The following is a 14,990-nucleotide window of genomic DNA, read 5'->3' on the forward strand; positions in this document are numbered from 1 at the left end:
TTAGTTAAATTTCATCCTACAAGTTTTCTTCTTCCTAAGGATGTGAATCTTCTGTGATTTCAGGGCTTGCAGAGCCCCTGGAAAGTCCACAGGTTGACATTAGCCTTACTGCTTTACTAGAACTCCCAGGTGGCTCCAGTTTAAAGAACTCTTAGCAACAGTTCCATGGAGTGAACCTATTTAAATGAATAAACATTTTAAAAAAACTGTCAAGAATGAACCTCTCTGCAAACTGCAAAATATATAGATACCTGGTGAAGCTTTTTCAAATGCAAAACTATTAAAATAATAAATATGTCAAAGGAATAAATTTCCCCTTCACGGCACCAAACCACAAAATATGTAGTTGAAAGGGAGTATTTTCAAATGAAGAACTGTTAAATGAAGAAAACTATTAAAATAAATCATTTTCCAGGCTATGAGCCTGCATTAGCAATTTTACACTTCAGCGTTGCCTTTATATCCCAGCATATAGTTTTTTTTAAAAAAAATTGATATACTCATAAACAATAGATTCACTCCCATTTATTACCTACTTGGAGTGGAAGGCTGCTAATTACTGGTAGATATTCACACAGCATTTTATATACTGGAAAAACTGATGCAGAATTTATATGCTACTAGAAAGGGAAAAATAAACAATTTTTCTTGGACCATGGAGGTGGGAGAGAACACTATCATTGCCTCCATTGAAATAGATGATCTTTATTCACCAGGTCCAAATTTCATTTCCTTGACACTTTTCTCCGTGAACATGAGTTCTTGTCTTGCTCATGCACATGTAGAAGGATATATACAGAAGCAGCTACCAATCTTTATTTTTTCACAGTTACATACCCATTAAGGATTATTCATATGTGGAGTTCACTCTCATGAATTCCCTCAGAATTACATGGAATTGGATACCCCTTTGTCTCTCAATCAGGAAATCAAAAGGAATTCAACTAAGAAGAATGATGGTATTAGGGCAATAACAGTGACTATGTCCTAATTTATATGAAGAGCAGGCAGATGATTTAACTTGAGTTTTTTACTAGTAGTCATAAGTTATCGCTGCATGTAACAATGTATGACATATCAGTCTGCCTTGACACCATGTCTCAAAACCACTGTTATAGAGTAGTAATTCTAAATTCATTTTCTGGTGTATGGTCTGAGTAAAGCACACAGGAGGAAAACTGGTTTAACTGTATGTGTAAAAGGGTAGGGCTACACATTTCCAAATATACCCTCAGTGGCTATTCTCAGAGTTCTGAATATTGTGACCATCAATGATAGTCAGATAAATAGTAGAAGAAAGTTAATTTGTTGATATGGTGCCACTATGGTTTCTCTTAGTACCATTTGTTTGTAAAATATAAAAAGGTACGCACACACACATATGCTTCACATTCATCACTGACAATAATTAACAGGTAAGTAATATTACAAGTAGTATCTACCACAACCACCTACTTCATCTATTACATTGGAATTGCTAGTTTATACCCTAAATGTAGGATTTTGAAGATTTTTCTTTGAAGATACCCTCCCTATGATCATGGATTTTGTGGAAGGACTAGGCACTGAGCATCATTTTCTATTTTATTCAGCCCTCAAACATCATCTAAAAAGAGGATGCTTGGAACCTCTAGCTTAGGGTTGGAGAGTAGGCTATAGGCTATCTTGTGAGCACCTCTCTCTTGAAGCTCATTAAAGAAGTATGAGTAGAATGAAATACAAATGATGATTTGAGGTCAAATCTTTCTTCTGGAGCTTTGGTAGTATCGTTCCATAGTCTATTAATGTTTTTATTTTTTAAAAAGCATATTTAGAGTTTCCAGAAGTTTTAACTTTGTGAGTAAAAAAAATAAAAAGAAACTAATGAAAAATGTGGTGAAAATTTCCACTTTGAGGAACCAAGAAAGCAAAATTTAATTTGTTTCTGTGTGGGTTACTTCCATATCAAATTATCCACAAATGACCTAGATTCTTTCTTTTATCATTTGAAATTAGTCTTCGAAGTCTTCCTACTGCTACTAATTTCTTTTAAGAAGATAAAATAAATGAATGTAAATAAAGATAAAATAAAATAATGTAAATAAAGAAGATCATCCAATTTTAATGTATAATAAATGACACAAAAGAGGCACTATAGTTCATTGAGTTTTAATAGTATATGTGTATAAGCACCAACTGTTCTTTTTTAAGAAAGGCTTACTAGATATAATAGGAAATACTAACAGAAAACTTAAGGCTTTAAAGACGTGGAAATAACCTAAATATCTATGGATCAATGAATGGATAAAGAAAATGTGGTGTATTATACAATTGAATTCAGCCATACAAAGAAGGGAACCCTGCCATTTGAGACAACATGGATGGACATCAGGGTCCTTATACTAAGTGAAATAAGCTGGACAGGGAAAGACAAATCCTTTATGATCTGACTTATATGTGGAATCTAAAAATATGGAACTGGTAGGAACAGAGAACAGATTGGTGATTGCCAGAGGTGGGAATGAAGGGTAGGGGAAATGGGGAAATGTGGTCAAAAGGTACGAAATTCCAGATATAAGATAAATAAGTTCTAGGGATATAATATACAACATGGTGACTATAGATAACAATACTGTTACCGTATACTTGAACGTTGCTAAGAGAGAAGATGTTAAAAGTTATCATCACAAGGAAGAAAATGTGCTTGCGTGAAGTGATGGATGTTAACTAAACTTATGGTAATCATTTTGCAGTATATAAATATATCAAATCATTATGTTGTTCACCTTAAACTAATACAGTATTATATGTCAATTATATCTCAATAAAACTGGAAAAACGAACAAACAAAAAAGAAAACCTAAGGCTTTAATAGATGCAACTCAAGCATTGTGTTTTGCTGTCAGGATCACAATGTTTGAATTGGGTACTCGAATTCTAATTGGCTTAAATTTCCTAATTACATGCAGATGATCAGTGGAACTCATGCTCATTGGTTTCCTTTTCACAGTTATTATCTCTGCAGTCAACACTGATTTTAATTATATCCTTTTATTTATAAAACAACATATTCATGATATGTAGAGGTTTGACTTAATCGTTCAGAGCCCTTCTATTATAAAAGTTCTATAATTCTTGTTAGAAGCATAAAATTAATATAATCAAACATGTAATAAATGCTTTCATTGAGTTCAGAGAAATACGTATTTACCTAAAACCAAATTTATTTTCAATATGATTATTGAAAATCTGATTTAGAATTAAGCAGCTAGATGCTTTTCTCCCTCCGTTGGCTACTGATAAATGTCATGAGCTTATTAGCTTAGAGAATCAAGTTTACATGCATGGTTAATGAGTTAAACTCTGATTCTTCAGAATTTCTTTTTGAACATAAGTCTTCCATGAATGAATAACGTGATTAATACTTTTCCAACAATCTATAAATATCTTGCTGTTTTAGTGCCTTCTCTGACATGTTGAAATGTAGACTTTTGTCCCTTTTTATCTTATACATTTGGTTGTAAATGTTCAGAGTGACTAAAATATAGTGTACTACCTTAGTTTAAGCGTGCATGAATTTAAGCTTGAGTCTCAAAGAACTCTTTCTAAGTGTAATAGTCTAAACAAAGTCAATTACACTAAAAACATGCTTTAATTAGCATTCAACTAAACAAAAGAATACAGGATGAAATCGTTTACCAATCTCTCTTTTTTTCCCGGAAACATTTCCAAATCTATTACAGTAGATGTTTACATGGCTCATTAAATAATATAGCTTTACTAGAGACCTGGGAGAGGTCACATAATTTAGGAGCAAATCCAGCAACTGGTTTGGGCAGAAAAGTGCAAAAGAATGGAAGGAGGGAATGGAGGTTGATAATATAGTGAAGATGGGAGTCAGGAGAGAAATTAAAAAAAAAAATTCCTACCTGAATTGAAGTATGTAACATACAAATATTTCAGTTAACTGATTATCATCTAAGCTCACTTTATAAAAAGAGATAAAGAGCTTCCAAAATTAAAAAAAACACCAGTGGTGTTTCCTAAAGAGTTCAGATAATGCTGTTATTCCTATCAATAGGGTAGATAAGGTGATATGTGTAAGTGGTAAAACTGTTCTTCTGGGACTGAGAAAGATCTGGGCTTGAATCTCAGTTCTACCATTCTAGCTGATGGGTTGAAAATATTTCCTAACCACTTTGTCCTTTAGTTGTCTCACAGAGATAATAATAGTACCTACTTTTTGAGGTTTTCATAATTATGTATCACAGTGCCTGGAACTGTAATTTATAACTATTACCTAATGTTATTATCTACTTCAAAAAGAAAATGATTTCAAAAAGAAAAAGCAGTTGTCTTCTATGATAAACACTAAGTTCAGTAGGAATCTATGCACATGTGATCATGAAATAGACTGTTCTTTTGGAAATCTGGATAATACGGTTTCGATAGTACCATGGGAATTGTGCTTTCAGTTTTGGCTCAGTTTGTTTTAATTTGAAAATCTAGGCAATATATCAGTTTTGATTTACAACTTTCGTTGCTAGGATATTTCAGAGAATGTAAGATTTCTCTGATTTATGAACCTTCTCATAAATAGCAATAGTCAGGACCACAGGAGGTACGTATAGACAATAAAATGTGTTTCCCTTCACTCATTTTCTCTGAACTTTATTCCACAAGGAAGTAGAAGCAGAGGATAGGCATAATAATCTTTGAGCAAGATTTGTTGGAATGTGTGGTAAAATGAAGAGAAAGAAAAAGGCAAGAGGAAGAAGGGAGGGGTGGGAGGAAGATAACTTGGGAGTCATCACCTTTGGTTTAAGATTAGAATTCCAGCTCTGCCACTTACTTATTAGGTAACCTTGTACAAGTTTTTAACTCTCTTATTCTGCTTTTCATCTGTAAGATGGGGATAAACCTGCTTGCTTTAGAGGGTTGATGTGAGAATTAAATGCTATAAAGAAAGGCAAGGGCTTAGTATAGGGCTTGGAACATGGTTCATGATTTATGACTGGTATATGGCATTATAGGGACTAGGAAGACGGGAGAAGTTTAACTTGAATGTCTCACATTTACTCCTGGATTGATAACCTCTCATTACCCTTTTGTCTTTCATGCTCAAGTCTTCTACTGCTCTTCCCTCATCTTGCTATTAATCAGAAAGGGGCATGCCTAACAATTAACCATGTTTCATTTAGAAAAACATTTGTTAAAGTTACCATCTCTGTTTGCAAAGTGTCTCTGAAACTGGAGATATATTTCCTGAATATATTTTGCAGAAAATACTTTCCTGGACCAAAGTGGTTTCATGATTTAAAATACTGTCTGCTGTATGAGCCATACTACTACCTTCTTTTTTCCTAATTATTGAGATTTGGTCTTAGAGGTCTGTTGCTTGCTATGCTTTTTGTCTGCTCTTAATGTTACTAAGAACAATTTCTTTTATTTAATATAATTAAATTACTCATTGGGTTGAAGAAAGCTATAATGTTCATTTAATAGTATTTTCTTTTAGAGTTTCCCAATTATTTCAGTTGACTGCTTTACGTTTTTTATATCATATTTTTTTTAGAAACGTAGACTAGAAAGACCTTTTAAAAACCCACAGCTTTATGCCTTTTCTCTGCACACACCAGTGCCTGACAATAGTATGCAGATTTTTAAATTGCCCCCTATAAATAATTCTGCCTGAGTCTCATTTGGTCTGGCCTTCAAAGCTCCATTAAATGCCATTTACAAGGCCAACCCACATGCGCCTGGGAAAACTAATTCAGCCCCATCTTATAATAGTAGTTTATTGTGTTCTTTCCATAACTTTTGAACTCAGTGAAGTTTCCTATGTAATTATCATGGACAAGAAATGTGAATATACAAATATGAACAAAGCAAGATCCTTTCAGAAGTAGGAAGGTAATGTACAGGGAAAGAAACTGTAGTAGGAAGTTTAATGAGTCTTTTCTGGACTTGGGATGAGACACATGTAACCTCAGATGCTAAAGTGAGGTTGGCTAGACAAAACCACAGAACTACTAGGAAATAGAGAAAACCAATTTCATGACCCTTTCCCATTACCCACCTCCAGCCATATATATAAGATTTTAGCACAAGCAGTGTTTTGGAAGAATGCTGTCAGCTTAGCAGATGGATGTGCTGTGGCATATCCCTCCAACCCCAGCTGTCGCTAGGAGCAAAGTGGGAGTATCATTTCCCCCTCAAGCTAAGTGACAAGAGAAGCAAAACAACTGATGAGGAGAGTACAGATGCTTACCTCTCACATCCTGGCTGGATGCTGTTGAGCTTCAGAATTTTGTAAGATGGCTCAGTCCTGCACTATGCTACTAGAGCAGAGACCAAAATAGTTCTTGAGAACATATGGCATTTCTAGAGTTTGGCAGGTCAGAAATGCGAAATGATTATCATGGGCAAAGCAGACACTGTGGAAGGTAGGTTTGAATAAGCCTGTTGGTATCACAGCCAATAAAGCTGCCTGCTAGGAGATAGGATAGTCTCTTAAGAACCCAATGTACCCTGAGAGAGAAAGAAGCAGAATGTGGACAAATGCCATCTCCTGGAGCACTCAACATTTACGTGAGAACAACAAATTGCAACACGTAAAGTCATTTTTCATTTTCTTCTTTTCTGACCTGGGAAGTGACCAGAATAGCAGTTGGAAGGTCAGGGAGGAAGTAGAAAGAAGAAAGAAAAGACAAATCATAACCCTTGAGTCAAGCCTGTGCTGGGATGGAGGGACAGAAACATGGAACTGAATATGAGATGAAAATGTTTATTAAGTTAATATAGAATTTTATTTTATTTTATTTTTTTACTTTTTTGGTACTAGATGTTTATTTCAGACTCTTTTGTCACAGAGGTCAATAAACAATCAAAAGTTTACACATATCTATTGTATTCGAAGACAAATCTTTGGAGGAAAAAAAAAATGTACCTATTAGAACTTACTGTTTCAGCTCTACCTGGAGCTATACACATGAGATACAGATATTCAGTTTCATAACTGCCTAGTTCCAAATAGACCACTCAGTATTTAAAAAGAAAAAAGAAATAAAAGAAGCACAAACAAATCACTAGTTATACCTGCATGGCTAATACATAAGGTAGTTTGAAAATACTGAGAATAACCTCTTCTCTGTTTTATTTGTTTTAGTTTTCTTAACATCTTTATTGGAATATAACTGCTTCACAATGGCGTGTTAGTTTCTGTTTTATAAGAAAGTGAATCAGTTATACATATACATATGTTCCCATATCTCTCCCCTCTTGTGTCTCCCTCCCTCCCACCCTCCCTATCCCACCCCTCTAGGTGGTCACAAAGCACCGAGCTGATCTCCTGGTGCTACGCGGCTGCTCCCCACTAGCTATCTATTTTATGTTTCGTAGTGTCCATGAGACTCTCTCACTTTGTAACAGCTTACCCTTCCCCCTCCCCATATCCTCAAGTCCATTCTCTAGTAGGTCTGTGTCTTTATTCCCATCTTGCCCCTAGGTTCTTCATGACTTTTTAAATTTTTTCCTTAGATTCCATATATATGTGTTAGCATATGGCATTTGTTTTTCTCTTTCTGACTTACTTCACTCTGTATGACAGACTCTAGGTCCATCCACCTCACTACAAATAACTCAATTTTGTTTCTTTTTATGGCTGAGTAATATTCTATTGTATATATGTGCCACATCTTCTTTATCCATTCATCTGTTGATGGACACTTAGGTTGCTTCCATGTCCTGGCTATTGTAAATAGAGATGCAATGAACATTTTGGTACATGAATCTTTTTGAATTATGGTTTTCTCAGGGTATATGCCCAGTAGTGGGACTGCTGGGTCATATGGTAGTTCTATTTTTAGTTTTTGAAGGAACCTCCATACTTCTCTCCATAGTGGCTGTATCAATTTACATTCCCACCAACAGTGCAAGAGGATTCTCTTTTCTCCACACCCTGTCCAGCATTTATCATTTGTAGATTTTTTGATGAGGGCCATTCTGACTGGTGTGAGGTGATACCTCACTGTAGTTTTGATTTGCATTTCTGTAGTGATTAATGATGTTGAGCATTCTTTCATGTGTTTGTTGGCAATCTGTATATCTTCTTTGGAGAAATGTCTGTTTAGGTCTTCTGCCCATTTTTGGATTGGGTTGTTTGTTTTTTTGATATTGAGCTGCATGAGCTGCTTGTAAATTTTGGAGATTAATACTTTGTCAGTTGCTTCATTTGAAAATATTTTCTCCCATTCTGAAGGTTGTCTTTCTGTCTTGTTTATGGTTTCCTTTGCTGTGCAAAAGCTTTTAAGTTTCATTAGGTCCCATTTGTTTATTTTTGTTTTTATTTCCATTTCTCTAGGAGGTGAGTCAAAAAGGATCTTGCTGTGATTTATGGCATAGAGTCTTCTGCCTATGTTTTCCTCTAAGAGTTTGGTAGTGTCTGGTCTTACATTTAGGTCTTTAATCCATTTTGAGTTTATTTTTGTGTATGGGGTTAGGGAGTGTTCTAATTTCATACTTTTACATGTAGCTGTCCAGTTTTCCCAGCACCACTTACTGAAGAGGCTGTCTTTTCTCCAGTGTATATTCTTGCCTCCTTTATCAAAGATAAGGTGACCACATGTGTGTAGATTTATCTCTGGGCTTCCTATCCTGTTCCATTGATCTATATTTCTGTTTTTGTGTCAGTACCATACTGTCTTGATTACTGTAGCTTTGTAGTATAGTCTGAAGTCAGGGAGCCTGATTCCTCCAGTTCCATTTTTCTTTGTCAAGATTGCTTTGGCTATTCGAGGTCTTTTCGTTTCCATACAAATTGTGAAATATTTTGTTCTAGTTCTGAGAAAAATGCCAGTGGTAGTTTGATAAGGATTGCATTGAATCTGTAGTTTGCTTTGGGTAGTAGAGTCATTTTCACAATGTTGATTCTTCCAATCCAAGAACATGGTATATCTCTCCATCTATTTGTATCATCTTTAATTTCTTTCATCAGTGTCTTATACTTTTCTGTATACAGGTCTTTTGTCTCCTTAGGTAGGTTTATTCCTAGGTGTTTTATTCTTTTTGTTGCAATGGTAAATGGGAGTGTTTTCTTAATTTCACTTTCAGATTTTTCATCATTAGTGTATAGGAATGCTAGAGATTTCAGTGCATTAACTTTGTATCCTGCTACTTTACCAAATTCATTGATTAGCTCTAGTAGTTTTCTGGTAGCATCTATAGGATTCTCTATGTGTAGTATCATGTCATCTGCAAACAGTGACAGCTTTAGTTCTTCTTTTCCATTTTGGTTTCCGTTTATTTCCTTTTCTTCTCTGATTGCTGTTGCTATAACTTCCAAAACTATGTTGAATAATAGTGGTGAGAGTGGGCAACCTTGTCTTGTTCCTGATCTTCATGGAAATGATTTCAGTTTTTCACCATTGAGGATGATGTTTGCTATGGGTTTGTCATATATGGCCTTTATTATGTTGAGGAAAGTTCCCTCTATGCCTACTTTCTGCAGGATATTTATCATAAATGGGTGTTGAATTTTGTCGAAAGCTTTCTCTGCATCGATGGAGATGATCATATGGATTTTCTCCTTCAATTTGTTAATATGGTGTATCATATTGATTGATTTGCATATATTGAAAAATCCTTGCATTCCTGGGATAAGCCCCACTTGATCATGGTGTATGATCCTTTATTGTGCTCTTGAATTCTGTTTGCTAGTATTTTGTTGAGGATTTTTGCATGTATGGTCATCAGTGATATTGGCCTGTAGTTTTCTTTCTTTGTGACATCTTTGTCTGGTTTTGGTATCAGGGTGATGGTGGCCTCATAGAATGAGTTTGGGAGTGTTCCTCAGTCTGCTATATTTTGGAAGAGTTTGAGAAGGATAGGTGTTAGCTCTTTTCTAAATGTTCGATAGAATTCGCCTGTGAAGCCATCTGGTCCTGGGCTTTTTTTTGTTGGAAGATTTTAATCACAGTTTCAATTTCAATGTTTTTGATTGGTCTGTTCATATTTTCTATTTCTTCCTGGTTCAGTCTCAGAAGGTTGTGCATTTCTAAGAATTTGTCCATTTCTTCCAGGTTGTCCATTTTATTGGCGTAGAGTTGCTTGTAGTCATCTCTCATGATACTTTGTATTTCTGCAGTGTCAGTTGTTACTTCTTTTTCATTTCTAATTCTATTGATTTGAGTCTTCTCCCTTTTTTTTTTCTTGATGTGTCTGGCTAATGGTTTATCAATTTTGTTTATCTTCTCATAGAACCAGCTTTTAGCTTTATTGATCTTTGTTATCATTTCCTTCATTTCTTTTTCATGTATTTCTGATCTGATCTTTATGATTTCTTTCCTTCTGCTAACTTTTGGGTTTTTTTTTTTCTTCTTTCTCTAATTGCTTTAGGTGTAAGGTTAGGTTGTTTATTTGAGATGTTTCTTGTTTCTTAAGGTAGGATTGTATTGCTATAAACTTCCCTCTTAGAACTGCTTTTGCTGCATCCTATAGGTTTTGGGTCATCGTGTTTTCATTGTCATTTGTTTCTAGGTATTTTTTGATTTCCTCAGTGATCTCTTGGTTATTTAGTAGTGTATTGATTAGCCTCTGGGTGTTTGTATTTTTTACAGATTTTTTCCTGTAATTGACATCTGGCCTCATAGCGTTGTGGTCAGAAAAGACACTTGATACAATTTCAGTTTTCTTATATTTATTGAGGCTTGATTTGTGACCCAGGATATGACCTGACCTGGAGAATGTGCCATGAGCACCTGAGAAGAAAATGTATTCTGTTTTTTTGGATGGAATGTCCTATAAATATAAATTAATTCCATCTTGTCTAATGTATCATTTGCAGCTTGTGTTTCCTTATTTATTTTCACTTTGGATGATCTGTCCATTGGTGAAAGTGGGGTGTTAGTCCCCTACTATGATTGTGTTACTGTTGATTTCCCCTTTTATGGCTGTTAGTATTTGCCTTATGTATTGAGGTGCTCTTATGTTGGGTGCATAAATATTTACAATTGTTATATCTTCTTCTTGGATCGATCCCTTGATCATTATGTAGTGTCCTTCTTTGTCTCTTGTAATAGGCTTTATTTTAAAGTCTATTTTGTCTGATATGAGAATTGTTACTCCAGCTTTCTTTTGATTTCCATTTGCATGGAATATCTCTTGCCATCCCCTCATTTTCAGTCTATATGTGTCCCTAGGTCTGAGGTTGGTCTCTTGTACACAGCATATATATGGGTCTTGTTTTTGTATCCATTCAACCAGTCTATGTCTTTTGGTTGGAGCATTTAATCCATTTACATTTAAGGTAATTATCGATATTTATGTTCCTATTATCATTTTATTATTTGTTTTGGGTTTGTTATTGTAGCTTTTTTCCTTCTCTTGTGTTTCCTGCCTAGAGAAGTTCCTTTAGCATTTGTTGTAAAGCTGGTTTGGTGGTGCTGAATTGTCTTAGTTTTTGCTTGTCTGTAAAGGTTTTAATTTCTTCATCAAATCTGAATGAGATCCTTGCTGGGTAGAGTAATCTTGGTTGTAGGTTTTTCTCCTTCAACACTTTAAATATGTCCTGCCACTGCCTTCTGGTTTGCAGAGTTTCTGCTGAAGGATCAGCTGTTAACGTTATGGGGATTCCCTTGTGTGTTATTTGTTGTTTTTCCCTTGCTGCTTTTAATATTTTTTCTTTGTATTTAATTTTTAATAGTTTGATTAATATGTGTCTTGGCGTGTTTCTCCTTGGATTTATCCTGTATGGGACTCTCTGTGCTTCCCTGACTTGAGTAACTATTTCCTTTCCCATATTAGGGAAGTTTTCAACTATAATCTCTTTAAATATTTTCTCAGTCCCTTTCTTTTTCTCTTCTTCTTCTGGGACCCCTATAATTTGAATGTTGGTGCATTTAATGTTGTCCCAGAGGTCTCTGAGACTGTCCTCAATTCTTTTCATTCTTTTTTGTTTATTCTGCTCTGCAGTAGTTATTTCCACTATTTTATCTTCCAGGTCACTTACCTGTTCTTCTGCCTCAGTTATTCTACTATTGATTCCTTCTAGAGAATTTTTAATTTCATTTATTGTGCTGTTCGTTATTGTTTGTTTGCTCTTTAGTTCTTCTATGTCCTTGTTAAACCTTTCTTGTATATTCTCTATTCTACTTCTAAGATTTTGGATCATCTTTACTATCATTATTCTGAATTGTTTTTCAGGTAGACTGCCTATTTCCTCTTCATTTGTTAGGTCTGGTGGGTTTTTACCTTGCCTCTTCTTCTGCTGTGTGTTTTTCTGTCTTCTCATTTTGCTTAACTTACTGTGTCTGGGGTCTCCTTTTCACAGGCTGCAGGTTCGTAGTTCCCGTTGTTTTTAGTGTCTGTCCCCAGTGGCTAAGGTTGGTTCAGTGTGTTGTGTAGGCCTCCTGGTGGAGGGGACTAGTGCCTGTGTTCTGGTGGATGAGGCTGGAACTTGTCTTTCTGGTGGGCAGGTCCATGTCTGGTGGTGTGTTTTGAGGTGTCTGTGGCCTTATTACGATTTTAGGCAGCCTCTCTGCTAACGGATGGGGTTGTGTTCCTGTCTTGCTAGTTGTTTGGCATAGGATATCCAGCACTGTAGCTTGCTGGTCGTTGAGTGAAGCTGGGTCTTGGCGTTGAGATGGAAATCTCTGGGAGATTTTCACCCTTTGATATTACGTGGAGCTGGGAGGTCTCTTGTGGACCAGTGTCCTGATGTTGGCTCTCCCACCTCAGAGGCACAGCCCTGACCCCTGTCTGGAGCACCAAGAGCCATTCATTCCTCACAGCTCAGAATAAAAGGGCGAAAAAATAGAAAGAACGAAAGAAAGAAAGAAAGAAGATAAAATAAAATACAATAAAATAAAGTAAAATTAAGTTATTAAAATAAAAAATAATTATTAAGAAAAAAATTTTTTAAAGTAAAAAACAAAAAGAAAAACAAAAACGGATGGACAGAACCCTAAGACAAATGGTAAAAGCAAAGCTATACAGACAAAATCACACATAGAAGCATACACATACACACTCAAAAAAGAGAAAAAGGAAAAAAATATATATATCCTGCCCCCAAAGTCCACCTCCTTAGTTTGGGATGATTCGTTGTCTATTCAGGTATTCCACAGATGCAGGTACATCAAGTTGTTTGTGGAGCTTTAATCTGCTTCTTCTGAGGCTGCTGGGAGAAATTTCCTTTTCTCTTCTTTGTTCGCACAGCTCCTGGGGTTCAGCTTTGCATTTGGACCCACCTCTGCATGTAGGTCGCCTGAGGGTGTCTGTTCTTCACGCAGACAGGACGGGCTTAAAGGAACAGCTGATTCAGGGCCTCTGGCTCACTCAGGCCAGGGGGAAGTAGGGTTACAAATGCGGGGTGAGCCTGCAGCAGCAGAGGCCAGCGTGACGTTGCACCAGCCTGAGGCGCACCATGCGTTCTCCTGGGGAAGTTGTCCCTGGATCACTGGACCCTGGCAGTGGCGGGCTGCACAGGCTCCCGGGAGGGCCGGTGTAGAGAGTGACCTGTGCTTGCACACAGGCTTCTTGGTGGCGGCAGCAGCAGCCTTAGCGTTTCATGCCTGTCTCTGGGGTCTGTGCTGATACCCGTGGCTCGCGCCCGTCTCTGGAGCTCCTTTAAGCAGCGCTCTTAATCCCCTCTCCTCGTGCACCAGGAAACAAAGAGGGAAGAAAAAGTCTCTTGCCTCTCCGGCAGGTCCAGACATTTTCCCCGGGCTCCCTCCTGGCTAGCCATGGCGCACTAGCCCCCTTCAGGCTGTGTTCACGCAGCCATCCCCAGTCCTCTCCCTGGGATCTGACCGAACCCCGAGCCTCAGATCCCAGCCCCCGCCCGCCCTGGCGGGTGAGCAGACAAGCCTCTCGGGCTGGTGAGTGCTGCTCGGTGCCGAGCCTCTGTGCGGGAATCTCTCCGCTTTGCCCTCCGCACCCCTATTGCTGCGTTCTCCTCCGTGGCTCTGAAGCTTACCCCCTCTGCCACTCGCAGTCTCCGCCCATGAAGGGGCTTCCTAGTGTGTGGAAACCTTTCCTCCTTCACAGCTCTCTCCCACTGGTGCAGGTCCCGTCCCTATTCTTTGTCTCTGTTTTTTCTTTTTTCTTTTGCCCTACCCAGGTACGTGGGGAGTTTCTTGCCTTTTGGGAGGTCTGAGGTCTTCTGCCAGCGTTCAGTAGGTGTTCTATCAGAGCTGTTCCACATGTAGATGTATTTCTGATGTGTTTGTGGAGAGGAAGGTGATCTCCGTGTCATACTCTTCCGCCATCTTGAAGCTCCTCCTCAATATAGAATTTTTTAATAGCTGAAAATGAGACTGTCCTAGTACCTAAAAAAGCCTTGGATATAGTTGGAGCTGAAGCCAGAGATGAGATGGAACATATTGGATAACAGTGGTGGGAGAAGAAGAAAACTCTTTTATGTTTAAACTGTATGTATTTCAGTCTGTTCAGTAAACCAGTTACCTAACTGTAACATAATATAGTACAGAAAGTGTTAAGGCTAGGAAAGATTTTCATCTGATTGTTTACTTGATAGTCATATTTATCTGGTTGACCATTAATCTCTTAAATGTAGAAAAAAGTTTTTCCTTGTGTGGCCAAAAATATGTTATGTGACATTTTCCATTTCAAAATCCGAAGAGGATGACAGGACAGACTACAATGCACTAAGAAACTAGAAAGTTATTGAATATGTAACAATGTGTTTAAACAAAGTCTTTCATTTGACACTTCTTCTTCTCTGCTCCTTTTGTCTTATCTATGCTATAAGAACCAAAGAAAATGGCTACATGTTGTGACTATATCATGATCCACTTATGGATGAGGATGGCTAGACAAGAAAAGAAGCATGGAGAGCCCAGACATGGAGGTGGAGAAGGGGGATGTAGAGGGGAACATGGTGGTCTGTACTGTGCACCACACTCCAAAAGGCTCTCTTGACTCCCCAACCATTCAGGTGGGTTGAGGGGCCAGGATGGATGACACTCAGTCTGCTGTGGAGACTTCTCAAC

The 14,990-nt window shown here is 37.3% G+C and overlaps 1 protein-coding gene across 2 annotated transcripts in view; it reads right to left on the reverse strand.

The window, feature by feature from the left end:
* The window catches only part of CNTN5 (contactin 5), a 1,367,783-nt gene that overhangs the window by 54,986 nt on the left and 1,297,807 nt on the right, over positions 1-14,990 (reverse strand). The gene's annotated exons all lie outside the window — the stretch shown is intronic.

The sequence above is a fragment of the Balaenoptera physalus genome, assembly GCF_965194825.1.
Source record: "Balaenoptera physalus genome assembly, chromosome: 10".
Lineage (NCBI taxonomy): Eukaryota > Metazoa > Chordata > Mammalia > Artiodactyla > Balaenopteridae > Balaenoptera > Balaenoptera physalus.